At 47.1% G+C, this 24,324-nt stretch overlaps 1 long non-coding RNA gene across 1 annotated transcript in view; it reads left to right on the forward strand.

The window, feature by feature from the left end:
- LOC142907779 (uncharacterized) overlaps nt 1-20,104 on the forward strand; it is a 92,221-nt gene extending 72,117 nt beyond the window's left edge. The window contains exon 2 of the long non-coding RNA XR_012931263.1: nt 18,720-20,104. This is a non-coding gene — a long non-coding RNA (uncharacterized LOC142907779). The remainder of the gene's footprint in view (nt 1-18,719) is intronic.
- Nucleotides 20,105-24,324: the final 4,220 nt, after the last annotated feature.

Below are 24,324 nucleotides of genomic sequence, written 5' to 3' on the forward strand. Positions count from 1 at the left end.
TCTAGTGAAAGTTCGCAGAATATCAGCAAGCAAACGTGCCAGTTTGTAGGTGGGGGAGTTGATAGTAGAGACGATGGGACGAAGGGGTGTATCTTCTTTGTGTATTTTTGGAAGGCCATATATATCTTGGTGGTCTGGCAGCAGAGGGTTTCAACGAGAACTGTTTGATCTCATCAATTAATGCGGTTGTAACCAACGTATTCATTGAAAAATTTGAAACTGACGCCATCCAGACTGCCACTCTACGCCCGACCTTATGGAAGAGGTACGTTGATGACACCTTTGTCATCTGGCCACATGGCCAGCCTGCTCTAGACCAATTCCGCGACCACATCAATTCCATACACCCAGCCATCAGATTTACCATGGAGGTCGAAAAAGATGGCAAACTACCCTTTTTGGATGTCTTAATTAAAAGGAGACATGATGGTTCAATGAGCCACTCTGTCTACAGGAAAGCTACCCATACAGATGCTTACTTGAAACTGGATTCCCACCACCATCCATCCCAGAAGAACTCCCTCATCAAGACTCTATACCATAGAGCCCAATGCATTTCCGACCAGGAACACATTACCAGTGAACTCAAGCACGTACACCAGGCTCTCAGGGCTAATGGCTACTCCGACTACACAATCCGCAAAGCCATCACTCCAGTCATGAAGAAGGATCCTCTTGTGGAGCCACTCAAAACCATCACCTTACCCTACATTGCAGGGGTCACTAAAAAGATCTCCAAAATCCTGAATAAACACAAGATCCAGGTCAGATTCAACACAGTACATAAAATCCGTGATTTAGTTCCATCTGTAAAAGATGCTGTTCCAGACATACAGTACCCGGGCATTTACAAAGTAAAGTGCCTCTGTGGTAGTAGTTACATTGGAGAAACCAAACGACATATCTCGGACCGCATCCGCGAACATAAAGCAGACTTGAAACACGGTAGAATGAACTCCACTGCCGTGGCAGATCACTGTTATAATTCAGTGGGCTCACATGACATTGACTTCTCCAAGACGGAGGTTCTTTGCAAACCAACCGGCTACCATGAGAGATTCGTTCATGAGCCATTCACATATACAAGCACAGAGACAATTTCAACCGAGAAGATGGATTCTGGCTTAGTAACCATTGTAAAGATGTTTTAAACAATTTCTGTTCTTAATTAATTGTATTTTACGATGACCTTCAGACCGCAGCTCTTTCGCCAGCATTGACTCTTAATACCTCTCACACCACGGTTAATGGTATGGTTTACAACATGGAGTATAATAGCGCCTCGCAGCTGTCTCTCTCCTCCTCCTCTGTTCCGACCATGGATGAACTTGTCCGTCTGAACGGGGCCCGTAGCTATCCGTGTTGCTAAAGTTGAGTGTAAGAATCCACCCATTTTTTCGCCATATAGCATTGTGATATATAACGACTTATTGTTGGTAGCTTAGCTGATTGGAGAATATAGAGTTTATTGATAACATTAAGGTAATTTATATATTTTTTTATTGGTTCACTATATAGTACTGTGAATAGCTCAGATGTGTAGGCCTTGACTTCAACATAGCCATTTCTGTGACCAGTCACTAGCTAATCACTCAGTTATTTCAATGCTAAATTCACCTAGTTATTTCAATGCTAAATTCTCCTGTTTGATTTGTACTAAGTGCCTCAGTGAATGTGTATGCTCTGACTTTAACATAGCTATTTCTGTGACCAGTTACAAGCTAATCACTCAGCTATTTCAATGCTAAATTCTATGCTAATTCCTTTGTCAAGGGGTGCCTCTGCGGATGTGTATGCTTTAACTTAGCTATTTCAATGCTAAATTCTATGCTAATTCCTTTGTCAAGGTGTGCCTCTGCGGATGTGTATGCTTTAACTTTTAACATAGCCATTTCTGTGACCAGTCACAAGCTAATCACTCAGCCTTTTCAATGCTAAATTATATGCTAATTCCTTTGTCAAGGCGCTTTGTTTCCTCTCACACAGCTTAAAGGTTGTGATCTGAACGTGGCTTTTTCACTCCAGCGCTGTCCTACCAGACAGTCTCGTCCCATCACCTGATGAAGGTCGCTTGTGTTGTGGCCGAAACGTCGTGAGAATATTGTGTTATTTTATTTGATCAATTTATTATTTTATTCTCATTCTACGTGACATTTATAAATAACGCGATCTAACCCAAAAACGTGTATTATGAAATCGATGTGTGTTAGTCGATGTATGTGTGTAAGTCCATGTGTGTGTGTGAGTCGCTGTGTCTTTGTAAGTCGATATGTGCGTGTGTAAGTCGCTGTGCCTGAGTGTAAGTCTGTGTGCGAGTCCATTAGTACGTGTGTGTGTGTGATTTGATATGTGTGTCAGTCGATGTGTGTGTGTTTGTCAATGTGTGTGCGTGGTGTGTGTGTGTAGACAACTAATATTTTGAAATTAAGTTAGCACATTGTTTATATTTACAGGTTTGTCTAAGTCCATGTGTGTGTGCGAGTCGATGTGTGTGCGTGTGTCTAAAGTCGATACCTGTGTGTGTGAGTCCATGTGTGTGTGTGTAAGTCGATGTGTTTATATTTGTGTGGGTCGATGTCTGTGTGTGTGTGTAAGTCGATGTGTGTGTGTCTTTATCGCCCAGGCAATGCCGGGAACTTCCCGCTAGTATTATTAATCGGAAGTTTGTATCACGTTTACAGGTAATTTATAGGTAAGTTAGCACTCAGAAAGAAGCCAACCAGCCTGTGTGATGGTGCTAAGTATAAAATTATGTTAATGAGTCCCATTTGGTTGCAGTGCATGACGTCTTATTAGTATTATTATATAAGATGAATCTAAAGGTTAGAGAGATAGAGTGGACAGGAGTTTATACCATGGGGCATGATAAGAATTACATTTTTTTCCCGGTTAAATATTTGTAAATTGGCATATGATTAACTACATGTTAGAAGCAATTGAGTAATCTACGAATGTTGAACTTCTTTCGCAACGTACATAGCCAACCGCGTAAAGAAATGAGTTTTCAATCTTGATTAAAAAAAAACATAGAAATAAAGAGACCTGTTTCCTTTAAACTGAAAATTTAAAATGCTACTGGAATGTTGCATTATGGTTGGAACACTGCATTTTGTGTAGTTAGTGGTGGAGTATATGTGGAAAGGTGTGGACAGTGTGTGATGATGTGTACATCAAGTAACAGTGTGAGTCTGATGGTTTTTATTGACAGATATGGGTAGTTTATCATCTTGGATAGATAGTCTGATGTCCTGAATGGAGAGGGCTGTTTTCTGTTATTAGTTGATTGTGGTGCTGGATAAACATTTTGAACAAATTTAATGATGGCATTAACTTACTCTCTGGAAAACGTGGCAATGCTAAGACATTCATTGATGTGTCTTCCAAAGAAGTCAAGTTCGGAGCCTGTATAGGATTTGTTGTGACAAATGCCCTAAAAAGGGGTTTGCATAGCTAGGTTACATGCATGTGCCCATGTGCCACAACAATACTTTGGATCCTGTCACATCCACTGGAGGAGAAATTAACAAGGGTGAATCGGCGATTGGTCAACCTAGGCAGTTTCAGTTGACGGGGTTTGTTCACCACTGTGTCAGCACTCCTAAACCATGATTATTGGGAATGATGCTGTGGATGGAACGTATGTCCATTATGAAGATCAACGTTAAGGACCTTGAAATCTATGGTTCTTGAAGAGTCGTGATGTAGGGCATGATTGGTGTCTTGAAATTAGGTCGGAAAGGAAACTATTGTTCCAATGAATACCAACACTTTCAGCACGAACACTTTTGTTGATGACCAGCCTTACCCGGGGCCCCTTCGCTCCGTCTCTGGGTTTTTCTTATAAACCGCTAAACTCTTTTCCCACCTTCCTTGCCAGGTTATTTCTATGGGCGTAGTCTCTTGTCCTTTTCGCGACCCCTACATTTAATCTTAACCGTGTCCCCACACGAACTTTACATGATGTACAAACAGAGAAACTGTATTATCCAAACAGCTAGAAACTTGCTCAGCAAATCAACTACAAGATAATTTAACCGAGTGGCCTGGGTTGTGTGCTGCTAATTTGGTAGGAAATAAGTGGTTGGTTGAATTTGAGGTTTTTGGCAGGCTCCGGAAGGATGGCAGCCTGCCTAATAATGGTTAGCAGTGTGTCTCTGGCTGCCTGTTGATTACTCGCTTTCAGGTTATGGTCAACTTTCTGTAAAAATAAATATAACTCATCTGTCTGAATGCTTCATCTCTACGGAGATCTGTCCACCAGATCACCACGGATCCCCATTTATAGGCCAGCTTAATAACGATATTATAATACACTTTGAGAGTTCTGAGCTTAACTTGGTTAGGGGTGAGGTAGAACTTTGGATTGTTTGGTAACGTGACGTTTCTGTACACAGTTACTTATTTGAACACTAACAGAAATAAATGAATCCATAGACTGTGGCCCGGTTCTTTTTTTATTTCTATCACTATCTTAATCTGTTTACTGTAACTTTCCCTCTTCCTATGTCCCTGTGTATCTGGGTGCACATTTCCTGAATCTCTGTATCAGTCGATTGCATGTATGGATAAAGAAACATGGAATGAATAAAGTAATTATTAATTAATGCTTGATGGATGAATGTAATGGTATAAATTAATTAATGCATGGATAAAATAAATGAATTAATCAATGCATAATCAAATGCACGTCTGTAAGTGTAACACACGTGTATATAGAATGTTCTATTTTATTTCACAATGTTTTAAAAGGATTCACAGAATAAGGAAGATTGTTAAATAATTCTCAACCAGCCAACTTTTTGTAGCAGTTGGTTTGAGATGGTGATGTTTGCCAATATTGAATAATTATGGAATTTCCAATCAACTAAAGCACCTGATCTTTTGCCTTGTTAGACAGTTTGCGTGTGGCACATACCTGTCTAGTGAAATATTTAGTTTTTCAGGGAAAAACTAAACTTTTCTCACCACTTCCCTGTAAAAGAAATTTACTTCAGTGAAGATCTCAATTATCACACGGATCCACAATTTACACACATTGGCAGATGAAGATGAACCATTTTGTTACGAGCTAAACAATCAATATCCATTGCTATACTGCAATTTCTATGCTCCCATATCTACACTCCTTTACTGACCAGCGTGGTGAAGGCTGAACAACTCCCTACAACCTGCACGGTGTAGGACGGTCTTCATCCAGCATTGGATTGACAAAAGCGATGCACAAGTATAAGACATGAATATTACACAATCCTCTCCACATCTACCGGTTTAGTAATGCATACGAACACATTCTTTATTCAATCACTTTAAATGTGTGTATACCGTTAGGACATGTGCTGAACACATGCCACTCCAGCACGTGTCGTGCTACGATTTTTTTTACTTTGAAACTAAACTATTTATAATTTTACAAGCAAGGCCCACTGAGCTATATAACTCTTTTTCAGAAGCGACCTGGCCACAAATGATAACAAAACGGCTTTTCGCGTGGAACTTATAGCAACTAAATAGTCTAAGCCCATTTTTTTTATATGGGGGGTAACGGGAGACCTGGAAAAAATCCTACGTGAAAACGAGGTGATCATGCAAACGCCAAATTTAGAGGTGTCAGTGCTGGGATCAAACCCACAACCTATTGCACACGAGGTGAGGTAGTTAACATCTCACGACTGTAGTGCCCCTTTACCTTAACAATCATCAGCCAATGAAGGCTTCCCCGAGCCGTCACAGTTCTGCAGTGCAACAATCCTCTCAGTACCTGCACACGGGATGATTTCATCGCTCCATCTCCTCTCAGACGATTCGGTTCTTGGTTGCTTCACGAACTTGGGAGTTGTACGGCGCTGCAACACTCAGAGGCCCTCGCAGTGCAGAACGCTGCTGCTGTGAAGAGAGGCGTAGAGAAACGACTGAAACCCTCGACCCTTCAATGGCCAAACAGGTTCTTTGGGATTGCGGGCGTGGGCGAGTGCCAATGGGTTGAGTAAACATTTTTAAATATTCTCCAACGACGCTCATGATTATTTTGAGTTGTATATAATTATTCGTTAAACGAGGATCTATATATTAATTTAGGTTCCTTCCCTTCAACATCCAGCGGTCCACCAGCATTGGTACAAGCAAAGCCTGACTCTGCTGATGAGACATTCAATGCAAATACAGGTACGGAGTTTTGCTTGTGGTAAATCAGAGCTACTGAAATAATAAACTCTCAGAAGATTGACGCGAATAATTATTGTGTTCAGTTCATCTTTAGACAATGGGCGATTTCAAATTAGCTGATTCACAACTCTCATCCCACCCTCACGTCCTCCACTGTTGCATCGTTGTACTGACATATTCCGTTGTTGACGGGGTTTGTTCACCCCACGTGTTGAAGAAATGTGTCAGCACTCCTCAACCATGATTTTTGGGAAGCATGCATGGAACGTATGTCAATTATGAAGATCAACGTTAAGGACTTGGGAATATATGGTTCTTGAAGAGCCGTGAGGTAGGGCATGGTTGGTTTCTTGAAATTTAGGTCGGTAAGGAAACTATTGTTTCAATCAATACCAACACTTACGGCACGAACACTGTTGTTGATGACAAGCCTTACCCTGATCCCCTTCGCTTCGTTTCCTCTACATGTATCTCTCCTGCCAATCTGTATCTGTGGGCTTTTCTTGTAAACCGCTAACCCCTTGTCCCACCTTCCTTGCCAGGTTATCACTGTGGGAGTGGTCTCTTGTCCGTTTCGCGACCCCCACATTCAATCCTAACCGTGTCCCCATACGAACTTTACATGATGTACAAACAGATAAACTGTATTAGCCAATCAGCTCGAAACTTGCCCAGCAAATCCACTAAAGGATTATTTTACCGAGTGGCCTGGGCTGTTTGCTGTATTTTGGTAGGAAATAAATGGTTGGTTGAATTTGAGGTTTTTGGCAGGTTCCAGTTGGATGGCAGCCTGCCTAATAATGGTTAGCAGTGTGTCTCTGGCTGCCTGTTGATTACTCGCTTTCAGGTTATGGTCAACTTTCTGTAAAAATAAATATAACTCATCTGTATGAATGCTTCATCTCTACAGAGATCTGTCCACCAGATCACCACGGATCCCCATTTATAGGCCAGCTTAATAATGTTATTATAATACACCTTGAGAGTTCTGAGCTTAACTTGGTTAGGGGTGAGGTAGAACTTTGGATTGTTTGGTAACGTGACGTTTCTGTACACAGTTACTTATTTGAACACTAACAGAAATAAATGAATCCATAGACTGTGGCCCGGTTCTTTTTTTTATTTCTATCACTATCTTAATCTGTTTACTGTAACTTTCCCTCATCCTATGTCCCTGTGTATCTGGGTGCACATTTCCTGAATCTCTGTATCAGTCTATTGCATGTATTGATAACGAAACATGGAATGAATTAAGTAATTATTAATTAATGCTTGATGGATGAATGTAATGGTATAAATGAATTAATGCAAGGATAAAATCAATGAATTAATCAATGGATAATCAAATGCATGTCTGTAAGTGTAACACACGTGTATATAGAATGTTCTATTTTATTTCACAATGTTTTTAAAGGATTCACAGAATAAGGAAGATTGTTAAATTATTCTCAACCAGCCAACTTTTTGTAGCAGTTGGTTTGAGATGGTGATGTTTGCCAATATTGAATAATAATGGTATTTACAATCAACTAAACCAGCTTATCGTTTGCCTTGTTAGACAGTTTGCGTGTGGCACATACCTGTCTTGTTAAATATTTAGTTTTTCAGGAAAACCGAAACTTTTCTCACCACTTCCCTGTAAAATAAATTTACTTCAGTGAAGATCTCCATTTTCACACTGATCCACAATTTACACACATTGGCAGATGAAGATGAACCATTGTGTCATGAGCTAAACAATCAATATCCATTGATTGCTATACTGCACTTCTATGCTCCCATATCTACACTCCATTACTGACCAGCGTGGTGAAGGCTAAACAACTCCCTACAACCTGCACGGCGTTGGACGGTCTTCATCCAGCATTGGATTGACAAAAGCGACGCACAAGTACAAGACATGAACATTACACAATCCTCTCCATATCTCCCGGTTTAGTAATGCATACGAACACATTCCTTATTCAATCACTTTAAATGTGTGTATACCGTTAGGACATGTGCTGAACACATGCCACTCCAGCACGTGTCGTGCTATCATTTTTTTTTTACTTTGAAACTAAACTATTTATAATTTAACAAGTATCGCCCACTGAGCTATATAACTATTTTTCAGAAGCGACCTGGCCACAAATGATAACGAAATGGCTTATCGCGTGGAAATTTATAGCAACTAAATAGTCTAAGCCCATTTTTTTTAAATGTGTGGGGTAACGGGTGACCTGGAGAAAATCCTACGTGAAAAAGAGGTGATCATGCAAACGCCAAATAAACAGGTGTCAGGGCTGGGATCGAACCCACGAACGATTGCACACAAGGTGAGGTAGTTAACATCTCGCGACTGTAGTGCCCCTTTACCTTTACAATCATCAGCCATGAGCGATACACTGCTGGATGAAGGCTTCCCCGAGCCGTCACGGTTCTGCAGTGCAACAATCCTCTCAGTACCTGCACACGGGATGATTTCATCGCTCCATCTCCTCTCAGACGATTCGGTTCTTGGTTGCTTCACGAACTTGGGAGTTGTACGGCGCTGCAACACTCCAAGACCCTCGCAGTGCAGAACGCTGCTGCTTTGAAGAGAGACGTAGAGAAACGACTGCGACCCTCGACCCTTCAATGGCCAAACCGGTTCTGTGGGATTGCGGGTGTGGGCGAGTGCCAATGCGTTGAGTAAACATTTTTAAATATTCTCCAACGACGCTCATGATTATTTTGAGTTGTATATAATTATTTGTTAAACGAGGATCAAAATATTAATTTAGGTTCCTTCCCTTCAACATCCAGCGGTCCACCAGCATTGGTACAAGCAAAGCCTGACTCTGCTGATGAGACATTCAATGCAAATACAGGTACGGAGTTTTGCTTGTGGTAAATCAGAGCTACTGAAATAATTTACTCTCAGAAGGTTTACGCGAATAATTATTGTGTTCAGTTCATCTTTAGACAATGGGCGATTTCAAAGTAGCTGATTCACAACTCTCATCCCACCCTCACGTACTCCACTGTTGCATCGTTGTACTGACATTCCGTTGTTGACGGGGTTTGTTCACCCCACGTGTTGAAGAAATGTGTCAGCACTCCTCAACCATGATTTTTGGGAATGATGCTGTGCATGGAACGTGTGTCCATTATGAAGATCAACGTTAAGAACCTGGGAAGGTAGGGCATGGTTGGTTTCTTGAAATTAGGTCGGTAAGGAAATTATTGTTCCAATATAGACCAACACTTATGGCATGAACACTTTTGTTGATGACCAGCCTTACCCGGCGCCCCTTCGCTTCGTCTCCCCTACATTTATCTCTCCTGCCAATCTGTATCTGTGGGCTTTTCTTGTAAACCGTTAACCCCTTGTCCCGCCTTCCTTGCAAGGTTATTTCAATGGGCATAGTCTCTTGTCCTTTTCGCGACCCCCACATTCAATCCTAACCGTGTCCCCACACGAACTTTACATGAGGTACAAACAGAGAAACTGTATTATCCAAGCAGCTCGAAACTTGCTCAGCAAAAATCAACTACAGGATAGTTTTATCGAGTGGCCTGGGCTGTTTGCCGTTATTTTGGTAGGAAATAAGTGGTTGGTTGAATTTGAGGTTTTTGGCAGGCTCCGGTAGGATGACAGCCTGCCTAATAATGGTTAGCAGCGTGTCTTTCGCTGCCTGTTGATGACTCGCTTTCAGGTTATGGTCAACTTTCTGTACAAATAAATACGACTCATCTGTCAGAATGCTTCATCTCTACAGAGATCTGTCCACCAGGTCACCACCGATCCACATTAATATGACAGCCTAATAACGATATTATAATGCACCTTGAGAGTTATGAGCTTAACTTGGTTAGGGGAGAGGTAGAACTTTGGATTATTTGGTAAAGTGGTGTTTCTGTACACAGTGAGTTATTTGAGCACTAACAGAAATAAATGATTCCATAGACTGTGTCCCGGTTCTTTTTTGTTTATTTCTTTCACTATCTTAATCTGTTTACTGTAACTTTCCCTCTTCCTATGTCCCTGTGTATCTGGGTGCACATTTCCTGAATCTCTGTATCAGTCGATTGCATGTATGGATAAAAAACATGGAATTAATAGAAATAATTATGAATTAATGTATGTGTAGTGACATAGGATGGGTCACTACAGTGTGTAGTGCTGGTTACTGACAGAGAGAGGAAATGTGGGCGTAATAGCCGACCTGCCAGCAGAGCAGGGTGTAGCACCCATTCTGCCAGCAGAGCATGCAATGCCACAGAGTGGGTCACTAGGGTGCGTGGCGCTGGCTGCTGGCAGAGGGTGGCATATGAGGACATGACACCCTGGCTGGCTGGCGGAGCACGTGATCGTCCGGAATACAGGATTGTATGGCAAAGGTGACCGAGGGGAGACGTGAGGTATAGCCCAGAACCTTCTGCTGGGTTTCAGAAGGGTGTGTGGCTGAGGGCAGAGCCAGGCCACGCCGGGGGGCACAAAAGGGAAGTCCCGAGGCTGGATAAGGGCTGTCTGTCGGTGGAATGGAACACAGCGTGCTACGTCTTCATCTTCATCTCCGGCGCCGTGGGTCAGACAGTGTGCCAGCTGCTCTGACCCGTTTATAGTTATTTTGTGTATCAGTGTTAAAAGTGTAGAATAAAACGTGTGTTGCCTCCTACTATTAGTGTCTCAGAAGTGACTCACTACATTTGGTGCCAATAGTGTTAACGATATATGATGAAATTGGGAAAATTATGCTTAGAATGTTGATGTTTATACGGAGGAAGACACTCACCCTGGTGTCTTCAGACGAGGAAGACAGCGGGGAGGTTATTCCCCAGACAGCCCCGGGACCTGGGACCCCGGAGAATAATCCCGAGGAGGCGCTCCTGGCAGAGCATCGGGAGGAAGACGGCGACTCCGCACTGCGGTCGTCAGGAGGAGGACGCCGTATATGAAATACGCGGCACCGCTGGGTGCGGGAGCTGGACGTGGAGGAGCCGGAGGAAGACGTGGTGGTTCGAGAGAGGCTTGTGGACAGCCCCGCTGCCGCCATTAACCAAGCGCGGGAAACCGCGGAGCCCCAGCCAACTCGGACGGCCGCCATTTTGTCGACTGGGTAGGAAATGGCTCCCACCACATACGACTCGCCGCCGAATTCGCGTGCAGAGATGCACACCCTCAAGAAGCGGTTGTCATTTGTATTGGAGTTTGAAGCCGTGGGGGGCGATTGGGCTGCCTTTCAAAGCTGGTTTGCTGCAACGTGTGAGCTCACGGGATAGATTAATGTTGAGGCGCTGTGAGTGCTGCCTACGACTTTGGATGATGATGCCTTGGCGGCATTTTATGCGATTACCCAATGGACAGGACGACACTGTCACAGGCGTATGCCCATCTGACAGCTATCTTTGATCCGCTGTCCAATGTTTGACAAAAATTTATAACGCAAAGACGAGGGGAGGCCAAGACACCTCTCGCCTTCCGGAACACGCTGATGTCGCTGGCCCAAGCCGCATACCCCAAGATGGAGCAAGCGGGGTTGAACTTCCTGGTGTTGGAGAGGTTGTTGGAGTTGGAGTGGGAAATTAATGTTTTTCTGCCCGCCACGGAAGAGGACGACCTGACTTCGATTAAGGTAGCTCGATGCATACAGGCACATTGTAAAATGCGACGGCGAGTCGGGGTGCATCATAAAATGGCCTCCACAGTAATTTCAGGCATCTTCATCGCAGACCATGTCAGGTTCACACGTCTCTGCTCCTTGTCGGGTCACGGCGCGTGATAGTCGGGTTTTAGAGGGTGGCAGATGGCCGCGGCGTCCGGGGCAGTGGACCACGTTGGCGCATCGTGTCGTGGTGGCGGGAATGTCTGTGGTTGTGGGGACCGTGCAGGCTGTTGAGGTGTGGGTGCTCATTGATACGGAAGCATCCCCCACCATCATTTTGGAGTTTATTTATAGGTCCTTGCCACCACAATTGGGTTGTCTTAGTCCAGTGGGTCGTCCATGTGTTGCCGCTAATGGCGAAATCATTGTGGGCCAATCATCGACAGTACGGTTTGGTGATATTGAAATGACAGGCCCAGTGTTGGTTTCGAAGTCACTGGTGGTGCCTTGTTTGTTGGGAACTGTTTTTTTTTAAGAAGATGCCCCTCAAGATTTTGATTGACCAGGGGTGTGTTGAGCTGCCATCGGGGCGTCGATTGGCATTGTTGTCTTCCCCAACTCAGTTGCATATAGCTAACGCTATGGTTTAGACCCTGGTAAGCGAAACTATTCTAGTTCCCCCGGGTGCACAGATGCTTGTGCCCTTGTGACTGCGGAAACAGCTCGATCAGGAAGTTACTGAGGTGGGGGTTATTTTAACCCCTTCGAACAGAGCGGTTCATGGTTTCACTTTGGTGGGGGCCCAGACGATAGTGAGGGGGGATCAGGAGCCCTTCCTCCAGGTGATGAATGCTGGATTGAGTCCCGTGGTTATACAGGTGGGTACGGTTTTGGCCCACGCAACGGCCATGTGTTGTCGAGATACCAGTGACGTGACTGCTCAGGTTGTGGCTTCAGTGGAATGGGGAGCGGTGTCGCATGAATCATGGATGGATGCGTTCTGTTCGGAAAATCTGGATTTGTCGTGGTAGCAGAGGGTCAGGTTTCGTGTACTGTTCCGGGAATTCTCTGATCTGTTTAGTAAGAATAAATTTGATATTGGCCGCACGTCCCTGATGCATCATCATATTGATATGGGTAGCGCTGCTCCCATATGTCAGAATTCGTTTTGGTTTAGTCCTAAAGAGAAGGACCATGTGTGTCAGGCGGTTGACGAGATGTTGGCGGCTGATATAATTTCCCCTTCCACCAGTCCGTGGGGAGCGAACATTGTCCTGGTTAAAAAGCAGAGGAGTTTGAGATTGTGTGTGAATTTTCGGAAATTAAACAAGTTCTCTGTTGCAGATGCGTACCCACTTCCACGGATGGACGATTCATTGGATGCACTGTCGGGTGCGCGATTTTTCTCCAGAGTTTTGGCAGTTGCCTATGGATGAAAGTTGCAAGCAAAAAACAGCATTCTGCAAACCGCAGGGGTTGTTTCAATTTAACTGACTTCTGATGGGACTTCACTCGGCTACAGCCACGTTCCAGTGACTTATGGATTTAGTGCTATTGGGACTCCAATGGGATTCGTGTTTGATTTATTTGGATGACGTAGTCGTCTTTGGCTGCACGTTTCAGGAACTTGTTATATATGTTGGGTCATGTAAAATTAATAAAAATAGTGAAAGTTAAATGTCAAAAAATATATATCAGAAATTATGTTAATTTATTTAATTATGCAAGTAATTTATGCGAATTAGCGAGGTGTAATTGTATTAAGTTATGCAAGTGTATGTAATTATGTTAATGCATGTAATTATGATAATTCGGCTCTGCTTCGTTGTCTAGGGTCGTATTATCAATCGGGATAATACAATGAGTTGTATGAAGTTATGCAAGTGTGATGTAAGTATGCTTTGTTGTCTTGAAATCGGGATAATACAATGATTGTCACTTTAACATTTACTGATTATGTTTAGTGTGTTAATGTCAGGTCTCCAAATTAAAATCTCACCGCAGGATACAGTTCTTATAATCAAGATTATTATGCATTAACTTAGGAAGGCACCACTTAGACACTTCTGTGTTAAGCAACTTTAATTTCTAAACAAAAATATAACGCTCTAATATGCAAACTCTTATGTCTGGAATGTCAACACAGTACTCCTGGAGATGTCCTCCTCATTGATCCGTACATTTAACCCTAAATGATTACGTTTGTTAAACTGGGTAACAGAACAATCTTTTAATTCCTCAGAGTAAAGCGGGCATATACGGCGATAGGAAAAATAAAACGTATCCCGAAAGCAAAAGTAGACCTCAATGAATTCATTGGTAAGATTATGCAATTAACAAAATGTCTTGGAACAATGGTGTGTGGCAGTGTGCCTGCTTCAGCAAATGCTTCTCAATTGGCTAAGGCTTCAATAAATTCGCCGGCAAGATCCTATGATCAAAATAGAGATTTTAACACGATGGTCTCCCTGTGAGTGTGTAGATTCGTAAAGTAGGTTTTCCAAACGTTTAGTTTCATCAATAAATTCATTTGTACAATTAAGCAATTAACAAAATGAATGACTAAAATACTTCTAAACGACCGTATCCACGTTTCTCAATGGGCAGCAATGTTCTTCATCATCAGCGAATAGTTGGCGCACTCTTATTATCAGTCTTCTTATTATTTTGTCCCGAAATGTGCGTTATGTGTTTGTTGGTGGTTTTGTCTCCTTATTCAAATCTTTGCGTTAAGCAGATGCCGGGCGATGCGTTAGAGGTGTGTGAATGTGGGCGTCTCAGACAAACAGCTTCCTCGCTCTCTCTCTTTGAGGCGGCAGCTGCAGCTGCTTATCCACTGCTGGATGAAGAGAGTCGGCACAACGCTTGTCTTTGAAGGTGCTCGTAGTGCTCGCCGTTTGTCCGCTGGCCGCTGATTCCCTTGCTCGGTGGCGCTGGTGGTGCTGCTGCGCGCTCTCTACTGCTCCGTGCTCTCTGGAGATGCACGATTGCGCGTGCAGCTGGTCCTCTGCGATGCTGGCTTGGTCGCTGCTTGGCGCTTTCCGCCATTTCTCCCGGTTGATTGCTTGTCGTTGCTCGTCACTCTATCTCTCTCCTTGATCGTGCAGCTGCCGGGTGGGAGTTGGCACTCAGTGTAGAATAACTTGAGCGATACTTCTCCTGTCAGCACCGAACTCGTACATGGTGACACATCGCTACTCGGCAAGCCTCGCCATCCTTGGTCGATTGCAGGGCCCACCCCGGAGCTTGCCGCTTGCCGTACTGAATTTTACGTGTCGTGTCACTGCATATATCTGAAATTCTCTCCCCTCCACGCGTCTCTTGCGAGGGGGAAAATGTGTTGTGTCAAATTGTTGGAAGACAAAAGTGGCTGGGGAGGCTCTGATTCCATGGAATACATATTATCTGGTCTTGTGTGTTTGACCTATTTTTCTTGTGTCCCTTTTGAGTTACCTCCGGTCTACCTCGTGATAATTATTTGGTTTATGTTTAACCAAGATTTGTAATGTGCCCTCGTTGTTCCCACCACTATTCCGAGGGTTTTGCTAAGCTTTGTTCTCAGTCCATGTCGCCAGGGATCAGTGTTTTATTCTCGAGTTATATTTCGATATCCTGAGGTTGGAGATATAGCTTAGTTTGGACTTAAGCTTTCGTGATTGCAGGAGCTCATGTTCTTTGGTTCATTTAGTGAAGTTACATATATAGAAAGAGGTTAAACAAAAACAATGGGCATCTGTTTGGTCGATTCCCCCCCTCTCCTCTTGGTGACCCCTGACTGGCTGCTTTCCATCACATTTTATGTTTGTTTGCATTCCACCCCCCCCCCCCCCCCCTTTTTCCTGCCTCCGTGGTTTCTGCTAAAAGGGAGGGAGGCACTCTCCCTTCATACGTATTTTATGGCTACTCTGTGTTGTGTCAAATTGTTGGAAGACAAAGGCGGCCAGGGAAGCTCTGATTGCATGGAATACATTATCTGGTCTTGTGTGTTTGACCTATTTTTCTCGTATCTATTTTGAGTTACCCCCGGTCTAATCTTTTTTTTTATTATTATTTGGTTTATGTTTAACCAATATTTGTAATGCACCATTAGATGTTACCTCCGGTATTCCAAGGGTTTTATTAACCTTTGCTCCTTTTCTGTATCCAAGGATCCGTGCTTTTTATTCTCGAGTTATATTTTGATATCCTGAGGATGGAGATATAACGAAGTTTCCACTTAAGCTTTCTTGACTGCCGGAATTCATATTCCTTGGTTCTCTTGGTAAAGTCACGTAGATAGAAAGATACAATAAGAAATAAAATAATGAATACTGCAGTCTATAATGTCGACTAATTCTTATACCCAAGCTTCGAACTTTTACCGTATGAAACAAAGTATATCAGTTATAATGTTCGTTTGCCCTGTGCTCTGCGTCCGTGCCAGTGAGTCTGGCTATTTGTTTGTGAACTGTCCACAACGTCGGCGGGGAGGTCATGTCATGTGGTCCTTTGACAATCTGGAGATTTCCAAGATCGTCGTTAACCTCCCTTTGCCCCGGAGTTTATTATTTAATGGCTCTTCATGGCCTCCACCCTCGAGTTGATTTAAATGCTGTAAGGCAGTGGGTGTGAGGGGTGGGATGTGCCTCACCCTTTCATGCCCCATGCTCACCCCGATCAATAATAAACAAACATATTGGCAGAATTATTCTAATATGAATCTTTGGAAAAAGGCCTATATATACAACATTCGGCAGCGGCTGCGTTCGGTGTTTGTCAAAATGCGGGCAGCCAATTCTAAGTTTAAGCCTCAAAAATGTCACCTCTTGCAAAAGTCGGTTCACTATTTGGGTCACATTGTTAGCGAGGCCGGAATTGCCATGGACCCTGATAAAACTGCATGCGTGCGAAAGTGGCCAACCCCATCGTCAGTGGGTGAAGTCCGCAGTTTTGTTGGGTTCGCGTCATACTACCGATGCTTTGTGCCCGGGTTCGAGACAGTCGCGAAGCTGCTCCACGCTCTCACTGCAAAGGGTCAGAGATTTCCGTGGGGGAAGGAGGAGGAGGCCACATTTGTTGCGTTGCGCGATGGCCTCGTTAATGCACCTCCCCTTTGGTACCCCGATTTCTCCTTGCCATTCATGCTGGACACGGACGTCAGCGACACTGGAATAGGCGCCGTGTTGTCACAGGTGGAGAACGTGGTGGAGAGCGTAGTCACTTACGGGAGCCGGGTACTGTCCTCCGCAGAGCAGCGCTATTGTATTACACGCTGCGAGTTGTTGGCTATCGTGAATTTTATGCAGCAGTACCGTCCATACCTCTATGGTAGGCAGTTTGTGGCACACACGAATCACGCGGCCCTGCAATATGCGCTGCGAATTGACCAGCCGTCCGGACAGCTCTCATGATGGTTGGAGGTTTAACAGGACTACTCCTTCACAGTCACCTACAGGAAAGGGTTGCGCCACTGTAATGCGGACGCTTTGTCGCGATTGTCGCCCAAGGGCTACTGTGCATGTTTGGTGGGTGCCGGGCGTTATAAACCAGTAGGTGAATGAGAGCCTTGCGCCGTTGTAGCGTCAGTGGACTCTCCACCATCCATAGTGATGGTCGTGTGCGACAACACCATTGGTCTTGCACACGAGGAGTGGGGGCGCCTCCAGGCAGAGGATGCCTCCCTTCTAAAAATACGTCACCATGTCGGTACAACGAGCAGTAGGAAGGGTCCAGGGTGTATGTCCCCCGTGGTCCTCCGAGATGGGCTGCTCATGAGATGGGATGCAGAAGTGCAGTGTTACCGCATCGTTGTGCTGACTGCTCTGCAGGGTAGAGTTAGGAGAGCTGCCCATTGTGCAGTTTATGCACCTTGGGGTGTGTGGAATGTGCTCCCCGAAAGCCCCAACCGAGGCTGGCCCGATCACGGTTGCAGTCTATTGGGGTAATACATTTTTACTTGTGGGGGTGGAGTACCTGTTACGGTACCCAGTGGCATGGCCCCTGGCAGATAAGTCGGCTGCGTCTTTAACGGATGCTTTCCTTCATGGGCACATGTTCGATAAAGGGGCCCCAGAACGTCTCCTTATGGAGCAAGGTCGGAAATTTTCTTTTAAGTTGTTGAAGTGTGTGATCTGTTGGTTAGAAATAAAATTCGTACTTTGCCCTACCATCCCAGACTGACGGGATGGTAGAGCACCTGCACAGGACTCTTACGTCCATGTTGTGCCAACTAGTCAATGAGGCACAGTCCGATTTGGACCTACATGTTCCTGATGTTCGCGCGGCCTATAGGATGGCCCCTCACGCCACTTCCGGGTTCTCCCCTTTTTTATGTACGGGAGAGAGTGTGACCCCCCCCCCCCCCCCCCCCATGGAAGCCCAGTTAAATATTGAGTCGGGTAAAAAGAGAGTCGCTGTGCCAAGACTTATGCACCTCACCCTTAAACGATTGATGAAAGCGCAGGAGGCATCCCGCCTCCTGCACTTTCATGGCCAATGAGAAACTGGCAGGGCTTTGGGAGTCCGGGAACCCATGGAAAACTTGGAAGAAGGCATTGCTGCATTGTCCCCATGTGCCCTTGGGCACGTCCCATAAATTGTATAGACCATGGCAGGGCCTGGTTGAGCTGATAGTGGTCAGGAGGCCGCAATGTTTTCGGATCCAGGTTGGTCGCAGGCCGGGGTGACATTCAGCAAATTTTATTTCAAGAATGATTAGAGAGTCAGGCCATCGGTTGGCGACACACTCTGACAATGCAGTTCCATGGAGTCCACCAGACCGAGTGTCGTACACTTATACGCAGAATGTCACCCCTGTCACCCCCCCTGGCTCCGCCCCTGGTCGCAGGCGTTGGAACGTGCACCCATCGCGGCTGAAACCTTATTTTCCTCCTTGCCAGGTTGTTTCATCCTCACTACCCGAAGGCAGGGTGTCTGATGTGGCCGACGAGCCTGGGCGTGCGACCACGGAGGTTAGGCCTCAGCTGATTTTTGTTCCTCCGCCCACAGGAATCCAGCACTTGACAACCGCGGAAACCACCCGTTGAGCCATCTGAAAGCCATCCAAGGAGGGAGGAATGACCAAAACCCGCTACCCCCCCCCCCCATCTTCTTTCCGGGAGGGGCCGTGCCCGTTAGACCATTTTCAAGTTGTCCCCAGGGAACCCGCCCTTGTCCCACCCGGGGGTCCAACGACGAGGACCCGTTCAAGAACTGTTCATTTTAAACAACTGCCCCAGTCATCCTATTTATTCCGCCATCGTCTGGCAAGTGGGCACAGACACGAGCCGGGCTGTGTTTGCTGGTTGAACTGAGTTCTACCTGTGTTCGTGGGCTGTGGCGTGCCAGCAGTCGTCGGGTGGTGTGTATGAAGGTTGTTGTTGTTGCTGTTGTTGTCGTCGGAATTGTTGTTGGTTAATTGGGTAGTCGTCCCGCTGCACGAGATATGGAGGTCAGCCGGCACGGCTGTGTTTTTTGAGGGGGGGGGGGGGTGATGTAATGACAAAAAAATGGTCACTACGGCGCCTAGCGCTGGTTACTGACAAAGAGAGGAATTGTGGGCATAACGGCTGACCTGCCAGCAGAGCAGGGTGTATCAGCCGTTCTGTCAGCAGAGCATGCAAGGCCACAGAGTGTGTCACTAGGCTGCTGGCAGAAATGTACATATGAGGACGTAGCACCCCGGCCAGCTGGTAGAGCACGTAAAAGGCCGGGGTAAGGGATATGGGGCAAAGGTGACAGAGGGGACACGTGGGGTATAGCCCAGAACATTCTGGTGGGTTCTAACAGGGGGCATAGCCAAGGGCGGAGCCAGGCAAGGGACACGTGGAAGGTGGCCCAGAATCTTCTGGTAGGGCGGAGCCAGGCCATGCCGGGGGGCATAAAAGAGAAGTCCCGAGGCTGGATAAGGGCTGTCTGTCGGTGGAATGGAAACCTACACACTACGTCTTTGTCTTCGTCTCTGGCGTCATAGGTCAGACAGAGTTCCGGCTGCTCTGACCTATTTGTAGTTATCCCATGTGTGAACAAGTGTTAAATGTGTTGAATAAACGCGTGTTGCCTCCTACTATTAGTGTCTCAAAAGTGACTCACTAGCCATAGGCTAACACTACACATAGACTGAACACTTCCCATAGAATTATCACTGCCCATAGAAAAACAATAAATAATGAAAATATAAAACAATAAAATAATAAAAAATATAAAACAATAAAATAATAAAAATATAAAACAATCATCATCATGATGATTGCTTGTGTTGCAGTCAAAACGTCGTGAGAATTTTATTGTTTTATATTTTTATTATTTTATTGTTTCCCTTCTACGTGACTTCACCGAAAGAACCAAGAATATGAATCCCTGCAGTCACGAAAGCTTTAAATAAAAACTTGCCATAGACTTAATACTGCACCTCCGATTAGCACAGTGGGCCATGTATGGTGCGAAAGACGTTAAACATCATACACGTGTAGAGGTGTTAACTACGCGCTGTTGCGTAACCTGCGTTGCCACCAGGGCGGTGCAGCATTACCCCTGGGTACAACGGTTGGGGTCAGTCGAGGTGAAACGGATCGTGGCCAGGGTTTGGTGCGAACCAATCAGACGGTTCCACGTGCGAATGTATGATTGGTTCTACCTGGCCACGAAGGGGTATAAGACGGGTGACCCAACGGACCTCGGGGAGTTCGCTCCCTGCACGAAGACAGAAGACTGGGCTGAAGCCTAGCTAGGGTCCTGGACCAGCCTTTCAGCCCTTCTAAGAGCTAAGGTTCGGCATACCCAGTGGTCAGGACCCACCGGGCCAGCGGTGGGTCAGATAGCCTCCCTTAGGTCCTAGCCGGAGGACTAGGATAGCGGTAGACGTGTGAGTCCCGCCAAGTCCGGAGGTTGTACCTCCTTAGGTATCAAGGAGGTTAGCGGTAGACGTGTGAGTCCCGCCAAGTCCGGAGGCTGTACCTCCCTAGGGTATCGGGTGAGGGGACCGAATATCCCTCTGTGTGTGTTAAGTGATGTATAAGGAAATAATACAATAAACAGAGTGTGCCTCCTAAAGAAGTCTGCTCGTCCTTACAACACTACAACTGATGTCAGAAGTGGGGTGGAAATGGAAACCAGAAGTTCAGCCCACGCGCGGAGCCAGAACGAAGATAACGCTGTCTCACTTGCAAGCACCACCAGCTCCGCTGAAAACGCTGCCGCGTTGACGGCCGCCCAGGCACCGGTTGAGCAGCCGGTTGCTCCCCCTGCCATGGGGGACGGACTCAGGGCAGCACACGGCCGTCTCGCTCAACTCCTACACGCCGCGGCCTCCATTCTCGAAGAGATCAACTTGGAGGTTGCGGGCAGGCCGAGTCAACCGCCGGCAGACGTTCCCGCCATCGGCCGGGGCAGACATTTTGATTTTCCCGCCGGGGAACCACGTGATTCCGCCGGAAGCGGAAGCCAAGGGCATCCTGGGAACGCGGGGGGCCGATCACAACCCGCAACGTCATCAGCACGCGACGCTGCGGATTCAAGTTCCTCAGCGGACGCCGCGTCATCACTGTACCGACACGGTACAGTAGACTCTATCGGCCGGGAAATCGCCGATCTCCGGCTCGAGACGGTACAAGCTGAGGGGGAGACGACGTCCGCCCTCCAACAACGCCTGCCCATCTTCCGAGAATTCACATCTGAAGGGGGCGACTGGGCGGCGTTCCAGCGTCGCTTCCTGAGCCACCAAGAGATGGTGGGCTGGTCGGACGCACAGGCGCTCCGAGCACTACCGGCCACTTTGGATGACGACGCTCTCGCCTCGCTCCTCACCATCCACAGGCAACAAAGGGCGACTCTTCAATCGGCCCTCCGACGGATGTCCGACGTGTACGGGCCTCCATCCGACGTCCGCAGCCGATTTTACGACAGGCGACGCCGCCCTAAAGAGTCTCCGTTGGCATTCCAGACCGCTCTACTGGCGATGGCAAGAGCGGGTTACCCTCGCATGGACGACGAGGCCATCGATGCCATCGTTCTCCAGAAGATGCTGGAGCTGGCGCGCGAGCTGCGCATCGTCATCCAAGCGGTGGACGACGACGGTATGTGCTCGCTACGAGCCACTCGGTGCATCCACGCACATCTGCTGCTCCACACGGAATCGACCATCGCCGCCTCGGCTTCGACGTCGGAGCCTGCCAGCAGGGACGCCGAGTTCTCCCCCGACCGGGCCTTCATGGCGACCAGGTCAACGGGCCGGCGATCGTCCGACCACGCTGGTCGCCGCAACGACCAGCAGCGGGGACGGCCTGCTCCACGCGGCGACTTGACGTGCTTCAACTGTGGCCGACGAGGCCACATCTCCTCTGACTGCCGTGCGCCTCGACGACGCCCCTCCGCATCCCGGGGCCAGGACTACAGGACGTCCACGGCATCACGGCAAAACCAGGCAAGTCGCGACGCCTCTCACGCTCGGCCCTCATTCACACCATACACACTGCAACGCACCATAAGAAGGGCTCGCGATTCGGCGTGTGATGGGGGGTATTCTGGCGTTTGTTCGCGGCCACTCGGACCTGGGCAGTTGTCTGAGTTGGCCCATAGGGTAGTCGCAGCGACGGCAGGTTCGTCCGTGGTTGTCGGATCAATCGAGGGTGTGGAATTTCGCGTGTTGGTCGATACTGGTGCGTCGGCTACGATCATTTCGGATCTGATTTACAATATACTGCCCGTACGATGCCGCCCCTTGGAACGGGTTTCTATCCCGTGTTTCGCCGCTAATGGCAGTTCACTTGGCATTATTGGGCAAATTTGGGCGCAAATTTCGATTGGAGACATTAAATTAGCAGGGCCTATTTTGGTCTCTTCTTCCCTCGCCGTGCCGTGTTTGTTAGGCACTGATTTTCTCGCGAAAATGCCTATTAAGATCCTTGTAGATCAAGGCTGCATCGAACTCCCGTCGGGTCGACGGATGGCGTTCTTGCCCACACCCTCACATCCGCGCATGGCTAGTGCCTCGGTGCAGGCGTTTGTTGCGAGCACAGTCCGCATTCCGCCAGGGACACAAATGCTCGTGCCCTTGCAACTTAAAAAACCGCTAGCCCCGGAGGCCTCGGCACATGGCATTTTGCTGGGGCCTTCAAACGCAGCTGCTAAGGGGTTAGATTTGGTGGCTGCACAGACCCTCGTAGCAGCCGACAGGGAGCCGTTCTTGCAGGTTTTGAATGTCGGATTGTCCACAACCGTCATTCCACAAGGAACTGTGCTCGCTCACGCGACCCCGGTGCCGTTGGGGACCGGAGTCGCGGGACACGTGCGTGACACGCCGCAGGTCCCACCTCCTTCCGAATCGGATGAGAGATGGTTGGACGCGCTCTGCACAGACACGGGTGATCTGTCTCATTCGCAGCGATTTAAATTGCGCGCTCTTCTGCGAGAATTTTCCGATGTCTTTAGTAAATCTCAATTTGATATTGGCTGCACCAAGCTGCTGCGTCACCACATTGATACTGGTGACGCTGCCCCGATTCGACAAAACCCGTTTCGGCTTAGCCTGGCGGAGAAACAGCATGTTAAATCGGCTGTGGATGACATGCTGAAGGCCGATATAATTTCTCCCTCCACTAGTCCCTGGGGTGCTCCAATAGTGCTGGTCAAAAAGCACGATGGCAGTCTCCGTTTTTGCGTTGATTTTCGGCGCCTAAATAAAATCTCGGTAGCGGACGCCTACCCTCTCCCTCGTATGGACGAGTCATTGGATGCCCTGGCAGGGGCGCACTATTTCTCCACCTTGGACCTTCTGTCGGGGTTTTGGCAACTACCCCTCGACGAATCGTCAAAACCTAAGACTGCTTTTCGGACACCACAGGGCCTTTTCAAGTTTAATAGATTGCCCATGGGTCTCCACTCGGCCCCAGCGACGTTCCAGAGGCTCATGGAGCTGGTCCTCGCTGGGCTCCAGTGGGACTCATGTCTCATTTATCTTGACGACGTCATCGTCTTTAGCCGCACGTTCGGCGAACACATCGAACGGTTGCGTGCTGTCTTCTTGAAAATGCGGGCCGCTAACTTGAAATTCAAGCCGCAGAAGTGTCACCTTCTGCGTGAGTCTGTGCGCTATCTGGGCCACATAGTTAGCCGCTCGGGCATCTCTACCGACCCTGAAAAAAACAAATGTGTTCAACATTGGCCGACCCCTACATCTGCGGGCGATGTTCGTAGTTTTATTGGTTTTGCGTCGTACTACCGCCGGTTTGTTGCTGGCTTCGCGACGATTGCCAAGCCGCTCCACGCCCTTACGTCGAAAGGGGTGGCGTTTCATTGGGGGGACGCAGAACAGGCTGCGTTCGACTCCTTGCGGAACGCGCTCGTGACGGCACCGTCCCTTGCGTACCCCGATTTTTCCGTGCCATTCGTGTTGGACACCGACGCTAGCAATACGGGGATTGGGGGTGTTCTGTCACAAAAAGTTGATGGCATTGAAAGGGTTGTTGCCTATGGTAGCAGAGTCTTGTCTCTTGCTGAACAAAGATACTGTGTGACCAGACGTGAGCTGCTGGCCATTGTTTTTTTTATTCAGCAATACAGGCCGTACCTGTATGGTCAGCATTTTACCGTGCGATCTGATCATTCGGCTTTACAG

Source organism: Petromyzon marinus, chromosome 83, assembly GCF_048934315.1.
Source record: "Petromyzon marinus isolate PM22_M1 ecotype Great Lakes invasive population chromosome 83, UKy_Petmar_22M1.pri1.0, whole genome shotgun sequence".
NCBI classification, from domain to species: domain Eukaryota; kingdom Metazoa; phylum Chordata; class Hyperoartia; order Petromyzontiformes; family Petromyzontidae; genus Petromyzon; species Petromyzon marinus.